We start from the raw sequence: 9,389 nt of genomic DNA on the forward strand, positions 1-9,389 counted from the left end.
AGGTTTCACTCAAGTGCACGGATTGCATTATGATGAGATTTTTGCACCTGTAGTCATGCTACGTTCCATTCGTATAATCTTAGCGATTGCCGCATTTCATGATTATGAAATTTGGCAAATGGATGTGAAAACCGCCTTCTTAAACGGTTATTTGGAGGAAGAGTTGTACATGGTGCAATGATAGGCTTATCGCGTACGTATGCAAAGATAATTACCCTAGACAACAAGTTAATGTAGCAATAGGGGTCGAACACAAGGAAACGGGAATTACTTCGTGAATTGCTATGGGTAGATTTTTATCAAGGTCGATTACGATTTGGTTTGGTTTGATTGTTTGGTGATTAATAACAATAATGATGTAAATTATATAATAAAAGGGAGTCTAAGGGGTTCGGGTCACACATGCAAAGATAAACATATGATCATGATAATTTCGGTACTAATAACATTGTCAATTGCTTAGGCTTAAAGATACCCACCTTGCGGCATTAGCATCAACCATAGACCGGGTCCTAGAGAAACTCTCGTCCATGACTAGGTCGTCCTACTATACATGCTTAGTCTAATTCAATTCCGTGCCTCTCGACTTATAGAACGAATGAACAAACTTAATCATTTGAATAAGGCCTTAAACAACGATTAAACGTGACGATGCAAGCATGTGATAGAAGCAATATGAACAATATTATTATTAACTTATTTTATCATGTTTATATATTTGATTTATGCATGGCTCCCTAGCCCTTAGACTAGGAAATTTAGCTACTCATACTAAAATGTAAATTGCAAACTATATTGTAAGAAATATTAAACATGGTTATAAGATTTATATTAATTAGATGATATAACATGAGAAAAGAACAATGCTAATGTAAGATGGAATACTTGATTATAAACTATGTGGTAACTAAAATAGAAATGTAAAATTGCAAACTAGAAATAGAAATACCTTAATAATAGAGAACTTGTATGGAAGAACAATGTATAACCAAAAAGCTTGAAATAACTTAGAACCAAATGTTTGAACAACTACAAGATTAACTAATTTGTAAACTAATATGAAAACTATTGAGAGAATTATAATGCTTAAGGCTATTGTAAACTAAAACTTGGACGTAAAATCGGATCCTAAGACCTTGGAACACCTCTCCTATTTATAGGAGAGGAAGGAGAAACGTAAACATTTGAGATGCATGCGGCCCCGATCGGGGTTAGGTGGCCCCGATCGGGGTCGTGTGTTTGCGGGTGATTTCTCTTAATTCCTCTCTTAATTGCTTGAGGAATCCTAAGTGCGTGATTAATGACCCTTAATGCACCCGGGTAAATGCTCCATCTAACATCTTTAGAGCTCTCAAAAGGCATCCTAAGCATGTTGGAATCTTATGCTTTCCACCTTGACTTGGACTTGAACATTTGGGCTTTGACTTTGTTTGTTGGCAACATTTGCATTACTCATACTAATCCATCAATTTCTTCATGCAAAACCCAATCCAATGCTCCATGCTTAGTCCAACACTTGGTCTTGATTAGCTTAGTGAACTTAGTGTATATAATGATAGGAAAAAGCCTCTAAATGCTTAGATTCCTACAAAAACATGTTAAGACAAGCAAATACACTAGAACAACAAATATTAGCTTATGACACTATGATAAGTGCTAAATAACAATTAAAATGAAGCTAATATAGGGGATGAAAATCTATATAAAATGGACTTATCAAACTCCCCCAAGCTAAACCCTTGCTTGTCCTCAAGCAAGAAACCAAATTCCATCAATTGCAATATCCAAACAAGCTAAGCATAATGATTTAGAAACCCGAAACAACATGGGCAAGGAATAAAGCAAAGCATGGTTGAGATTTACATGACGGCGTAGCATAGAAAACTTTGAATGAACCTTTAAGCTCTTGCATGATCTTTTGACTTATGGAATCTCACGGGGCACTCAAACTCTTTTTATGCGAAAGGACAATTTTGTGAAAAACACTGAACTATCCTCGACCTATAATAATGTGCCCGCAATCTAATATGGTAAACATGTCGAATCTAGTAAGCCAAAACAATCAAATGTAAGTATGATAAAGAAGCCAAATGAGTATGAAGAAGGCAAATAAACATGGGTAAGAAGGGGGAACAAATGAAATATGGTAATGTGGAGCTAAGTCAAGCTAGCAACTACCAAATTGTAAAGGTGCTCAATCCCAATTCCAACCCAACTTTGCGATTCAAATTATGAGAAAATCCTCCAAAATGTATGAATAATGCTTGAGAATTTCTCACATCTTTTCTTCTTCTTTTTTTCCTTTTCAATGCATACTTCTTCTTTCATTTTCATGCTTTTTCATTTCCTTTTTTTTTTCTTTCTTTTCATTCTCATTTTTCATCATTTTTTTTCTTTTTCACTTTCTTTTTCTTTCATCTTTTTCTCGTTTCTCGTTTCTTTTTCAAGAGCATTAAGACCAAGCTCACATGATATTCAAACTTTGAAACAAATCCCAATTGAGCACCCAAACAAGACCAAACAAGCTACTAGCTCAACAAGGTAGGCAAGTTATAATGTAGCTAGGGAAAATTGTTTGTGAAAGGGTCAAGAAGGCAATTATATTCATGTGAATGGCTCCAAAATGCTATAACAAATGAATGCATGCTTACCAAGAGATGACATGAGAACCATACTTGTGCGTATTGATGAAACACACATCATAAGGAGACCTACACTCACCTAAGAGAGACCGGATATGGATGCGTCGGTCAAAAGAGGCTCTACCTTACCATTTTGTAGCTTGCCAAAAGTCAAGATCAAGCCTATTCGGTTCATTCTCCATCTCCCACCTACTATGTCAAGACATCCCCATGTAGCTAATATCCCATCATTAAAGAATAAATCATTAGCAACAAGCCATTATTAGGATAAGCAAAGAGGAAAGTAGGCTACAAGCAAGCACAAAGCAAAAATTTCTCTCAAACATTTTCAAATTTTCTACACTACATGCAAACTATACTATATGCAAATGCAATATCTCCCCCCAAGCTAAACATCACATTGTCCTCAATGTGCCAACTATCCAAATCACCCAATCAAACCATAAAAATGGCTCAAAGCACAAAACAAGAAGGACTAGAGGTTATGTTTAATGGGTTGCAAGATCTAAACTAATATGCAAAGCAATTAAAGACTTACTCGACTTGCTAATCTCCCCCAAGCTAGCATGAATTCGGGGGGATGTATATGTTTCTTTGTGACTTTAGTGAAGAAATGGGAAGAAACGAGAGAGAAAGGAGGAAATGAGTACCGTCGGGTATGTTTGAATGATAGAAAGAAATCTACCCCTTTTTTTTTTACCCGTATAGAACAAAGGCCAAGAAGTCACAGAACCACGACCCCGATCGGGGCCACCAACCCCGATCGGGGTTGACCTCCTCGTCGGGTTTTGACTTTTTTCCGTATTGATTTAATCCCTTCTCGTTTCTCCAAAACCACGTCCCCGAACGGGGTTCTTGCATGGGGCTGCGTGCCAGAATCTCTTTTAATTCTTCTTCCTTCATTTCACCTAAAAAGAAACATTATCAAGTCGAGTATTTTATTTCTAAACTACGAAAAACGATAAATTGCAGAAAATTAAAAACAAAAATAAATAAAAGCAATAAAAAGCTTGGGTTGCCTCCCAAGAATCGCTGGTTTAACGTCCCGCACGACGGAAGAAGCTATGTGATTCAAGTTTGGTACTTGAGCTTGCCACCAACCAAGCTCCATTTCATAGCTATCTTTGCATTCCGCAACCATTTGAAATTGTTCAAATAAAATTTCTTTTTCCTCTTGGCGCTCCTAGCATTAGTGCCTTTAGCATCGTCACCTACAAAACAAACAACACCAACATCGTCCTCCAACGGATCCATTAGTGAGGAGCCAAGTGTAGTAGAGGCAATAGAAGAGTCCACAGTGCTAAATAAATAACAAGACTCTTGTAACATTGGGCTTCTAATGGTGTTGTTTTTGCTAAAGGAAACCCGGTCATCACCCACTTCCAATGTCAACTTCCCATTTTTCACATCAATTAACGTACCCGCGGTGCGTAAAAATGGCCTACCCAATATAATTGGGGTTTGTGAGTCCTCGGCCATATCAAGTATGAGGAAGTCAACGGGTATGAAAAACTTGCCAACTTTGACGGGAACATCTTCTAAGACACCTAGAGGTCGCTTTAAAGAACGGTCCGCCATTTGCAATGTAATACTTGTGCATTTTAAAGCACCCATGTTAAGTTTTTCACAAAGGGAATAGGGCATGACACTCACACTAGCACCTAGGTCGCAAAGGGCCTTATCAATGGTATATTTGCCTATAGTGCAAGGAATAGAATAGCTACCGGGGTCCTTAAGTTTCGGGGGAGACTTGTTTTGTAAGAGTGCACTACACTCTTCGGTGAAATCAATGGTCTCAACCTCATTGAAGGATCGCTTCTTTGAGAGTATTTCCTTCATAAACTTTGCATAAGAAGGGACTTGGGTAATCAATTCCATAAATGGGATGGTGACTTGCAAATTCTTACAAACTTCCAAAAATTTAGCAAACTTACCTTCCTCCTTCTGCTTTGCTAGACGATGGGAAAATGGTACTTGAACAACTTCTTTTGGAGGAGCATCCTCCACATCTTTCTCATTCTCATTCTCCTTAGGAGCATCCACTTTCTTTGAAACGGCATCACTCTCCTTAGCATTAGGAGAGATTTCTTCAACAACCACCTCATCACTTTCCTTTGGCATAGGAGACCCAACAACTTTGGCATCAAGCTTGCTCTTCCTCTTTAGCATCAACAATCGATGAGGAAATGGCACACGATCTCTAACAATAGGCTCTTCACTAGCCTTCTTTTTGTCATTTCCCCCAAGCTTAGCCTTTTTAACAACCACCTCATCATCCAAAGTCATGGATGGCCCATCATAGCTTGAACCACTTCTCAAGGAAATAGAATTAACGGTTTCATGTGGTTGCTCACCTTGGGGAGGTAGTTGACCGTTCTTTCTTTGAGAGCTAGAAGCGGCTAGTTGAGCCACTTGTTGTTCCAACATCTTAACCGCGGCGCTATGAGCTTGATCATTCTTTTGAATTTGAGCCAACAATTCCCTTTGCATTTAGACTATCATGCCCTCGAGTTTACCACCGCCTTGGTTGTTTTGTTGGCCATTTTGTGGTGGATTTTGTTGGTAATTGTTTTGTGGGGGCCTTTGTTGATTTTGATAACCCGGTGGAGGATTATACTTTTGTTGTTGAGGAACATAGGCATTTTGTTGTGGTGGGGGTTGAGGGTTGAGCACATTGTTGCTATTGTAAGACAAGTTCGGATTGAATTTTGAATTCGGGTTATAAGTGTTGGAAAATGTACCCGGTGGATATAAACTTTGTCTTAAAGCTTGAAAAGCATTTACCTCTTCGATGGGGGCTCGGCAATGAGCGGCATAATGACCCGCTCCTCCACAACCGTCACAAACAATGATTTGGCTTGTAGAAGACACGACATTGAGTTGTTGAATGGAATCTTTAGCATCTCTTTCCGCCAATTGTTGTTGGAGCAAGGCAATTTGAGCTAGCAAAACAGAGTTGTTAGAGGATTCTTCTTTACCTTTGGATGGCACAACTCGGGAATTGACATATTGTGCATCATGGACCGCCATCGATTCGATCGTGGCATGAGCAAGGTCGGTGTCAATTTGGTCAAACCGCCCATTGTTGGCGGAATCAAGAATCCTTCGCGACTCGGCACAACATCCATTGTAGAATGTTATTGCAAGAAACCATTCATCTAGCCCATGATGTGGGCATTGTCTTTGAAGCTCCTTGTACCTCTCCCAAGCTTCATATAAGCTCTCAAGAGCTTGTTGACGGAATCCGGTAATTTGGCTCCTTAAAGTTTGAGTTTTCTCCGGTGGAAAAAACTTTTGATAAAAAGCAAGAGCCAATGTCTCCCAATTGGTGATTGCCAAGGCGGTGCGGTCAAGGCTATTGATCCAAAGCTTAGCCTTGTCCTTCAATGAGAAAGGGAAAAGTATTTCCCTTATTTGGGCTTGGGTGACGCCCGTTTGCCGGATCATAGAGCAATAGTCACAAAAATTTTGCACATGCAAATTGGGATCCTCTAAAGGACTTCCTCCAAATTGCTTCCTCTCCATAAGGCTAATGAAAGCCGGTTTGATCTCGAAATCCGGCGCGGTGATTTGAGTGGTTGTGATTCCGGCCGGAAGCATGGCCACGGTGGGCTTTGAGTGATCGGAAAGTTTCACCATCTTTTTGGTAGTAGATGGTGATGATGGTGGAGATGATGAATTTGAAACCTTCTCCTCTTCAAGAACCTCTAGATCGTCTAAGTAAGACTTTCTAGCACTTTCAACTTGTATGGGAGAAGTGGCTTCTTTCACTTCCTTCCAAAAACGTCGTCTTCTCCTAAAGGTTTTCTCGGGATCGGAATCCGGTGAAAGCAATTCTCCACTACGAGAGGACCTGGGCATAAGACAACAATTTCTAGGAAAATGATAAGTAACGGTCTCAAGGAACAAGTGTTCCTCAAGACAAAGAAAAACAAGATAAAAATCGACAACTCAAAAAGCAATAAAACCGTTTCCCCGGCAACGGCGCCAAAATTTGATAGGCTTATCGCGTACCTATGCAAAGATAATTACCCTAGACAACAAGTTAATGTAGCAATAGGGGTCGAACACAAGGAAACGGGAATTACTTCGTGAATTGCTATGGGTAGATTTTTATCAAGGTCGATTACGATTTGGTTTGGTTTGATTGTTTGGTGATTAATAACAATAATGATGTAAATTATATAATAAAAGGGAGTCTAAGGGGTTCGGGTCACACATGCAAAGATAAACATATGATCATGATAATTTCGGTACTAATAACATTGTCAATTGCTTAGGCTTAAAGATACCCACCTTGCGGCATTAGCATCAACCATAGACCGGGTCCTAGAGAAACTCTCGTCCATGACTAGGTCGTCCTACTATACATGCTTAGTCTAATTCAATTCCGTGCCTCTCGACTTATAGAACGAATGAACAAACTTAATCATTTGAATAAGGCCTTAAACAACGATTAAACGTGACGATGCAAGCATGTGATAGAAGCAATATGAACAATATTATTATTAACTTATTTTATCATGTTTATATATTAAATTTATGCATGGCTCCCCTAGCCCTTAGACTAGGAAATTTAGCTACTCATACTAAAATGTAAATTGCAAACTATATTGTAAGAAATATTAAACATGGTTATAAGATTTATATTAATTAGATGATATAACATGAGAAAAGAACAATGCTAATGTAAGATGGAATACTTGATTATAAACTATGTGGTAACTAAAATAGAAATGTAAAATTGCAAACTAGAAATAGAAATACCTTAATAATAGAGAACTTGTATGGAAGAACAATGTATAACCAAAAAGCTTGAAATAACTTAGAACCAAATGTTTGAACAACTACAAGATTAACTAATTTGTAAACTAATATGAAAACTATTGAGAGAATTATAATTCTTAAGGCTATTGTAAACTAAAACTTGGACGTAAAATCGGATCCTAAGACCTTGGAACACCTCTCCTATTTATAGGAGAGGAAGGAGAAACGTAAACATTTGAGATGCATGTGGCCCCGATCGGGGTTAGGTGGCCCCGATCGGGGTCGTGTGTTTGCGGGTGATTTCTCTTAATTCCTCTCTTAATTGCTTGAGGAATCCTAAGTGCGTGATTAATGACCCTTAATGCACCCGGGTAAATGCTCCATCTAACATCTTTAGAGCTCTCAAAAGGCATCCTAAGCATGTTGGAATCTTATGCTTTCCACCTTGACTTGGACTTGAACATTTGGGCTTTGACTTTGTTTGTTGGCAACATTTGCATTACTCATACTAATCCATCAATTTCTTCATGCAAAACCCAATCCAATGCTCCATGCTTAGTCCAACACTTGGTCTTGATTAGCTTAGTGAACTTAGTGTATATAATGATAGGAAAAAGCCTCTAAATGCTTAGATTCCTACAAAAACATGTTAAGACAAGCAAATACACTAGAACAACAAATATTAGCTTATGACACTATGATAAGTGCTAAATAACAATTAAAATGAAGCTAATATAGGGGATGAAAATCTATATAAAATGGACTTATCAAACTCCCCCAAGCTAAACCCTTGCTTGTCCTCAAGCAAGAAACCAAATTCCATCAATTGCAATATCCAAACAAGCTAAGCATAATGATTTAGAAACCCGAAACAACATGGGCAAGGAATAAAGCAAAGCATGGTTGAGATTTACATGACGGCGTAGCATAGAAAACTTTGAATGAACCTTTAAGCTCTTGCATGATCTTTTGACTTATGGACTCTCACGGGGCACTCAAACTCTTTTTATGCGAAAGGACAATTTTGTGAAAAACACTCAACTATCCTCGACCTATAATAATGTGCCCGCAATCTAATATGGTAAACATGTCGAATCTAGTAAGCCAAAACAATCAAATGTAAGTATGATAAAGAAGCCAAATGAGTAGGAAGAAGGCAAATAAACATGGGTAAGAAGGGGGAACAAATGAATTATGGTAATGTGGAGCTAAGTCAAGCTAGCAACTACCAAATTGTAAAGGTGCTCAATCCCAATTCCAACCCAACTTTGCGATTCAAATTATGAGAAAATCCTCCAAAATGTATGAATAATGCTTGAGAATTTCTCACATCTTTTCTTCTTCTTTTTTTCCTTTTCAATGCATACTTCTTCTTTCATTTTCATGCTTTTTTATTTCCTTTTTTTTTTCTTTCTTTTCATTCTCATTTTTCATCATTTTTTTTCTTTTTCACTTTCTTTTTCTTTCATCTTTTTCTCGTTTCTCGTTTCTTTTTCAAGAGCATTAAGACCAAGCTCACATGATATTCAAACTTTGAAACAAATCCCAATTGAGCACCCAAACAAGACCAAACAAGCTACTAGCTCAACAAGGTAGGCAAGTTATAATGTAGCTAGGGAAAATTGTTTGTGAAAGGGTCAAGAAGGCAATTATATTCATGTGAATGGCTCTAAAATGCTATAACAAATGAATGCATGCTTACCAAGAGATGACATGAGAACCATACTTGTGCGTATTGATGAAACACACATCATAAGGAGACCTACACTCACCTAAGAGAGACCGGATATGGATGCGTCGGTCAAAAGAGGCTCTACCTTACCATTTTGTAGCTTGCCAAAAGTCAAGATTAAGCCTATTCGGTTCATTCTCCATCTCCCACCTACTATGTCAAGACATCCCCATGTAGCTAATATCCCATCATTAAAGAATAAATCATTAGCAACAAGCCATTATTAGGATAAGCAAAGAGGAAAGTAG

General features: G+C 38.2%; 1 non-coding gene across 1 annotated transcript; it reads left to right on the forward strand.

Annotated features, from left to right (window-relative positions):
• The first annotated feature begins 5,802 nt into the window (after positions 1-5,802).
• LOC141616604 (small nucleolar RNA R71) lies at positions 5,803-5,910 on the forward strand. Its single transcript, XR_012530940.1, has one exon. It is a non-coding gene; the product is annotated as a small nucleolar RNA R71 (small nucleolar RNA).
• Positions 5,911-9,389: the final 3,479 nt, after the last annotated feature.

This window comes from Silene latifolia, chromosome 11 (assembly GCF_048544455.1).
Source record: "Silene latifolia isolate original U9 population chromosome 11, ASM4854445v1, whole genome shotgun sequence".
Classification (NCBI taxonomy): Eukaryota; Viridiplantae; Streptophyta; class Magnoliopsida; order Caryophyllales; family Caryophyllaceae; genus Silene; species Silene latifolia.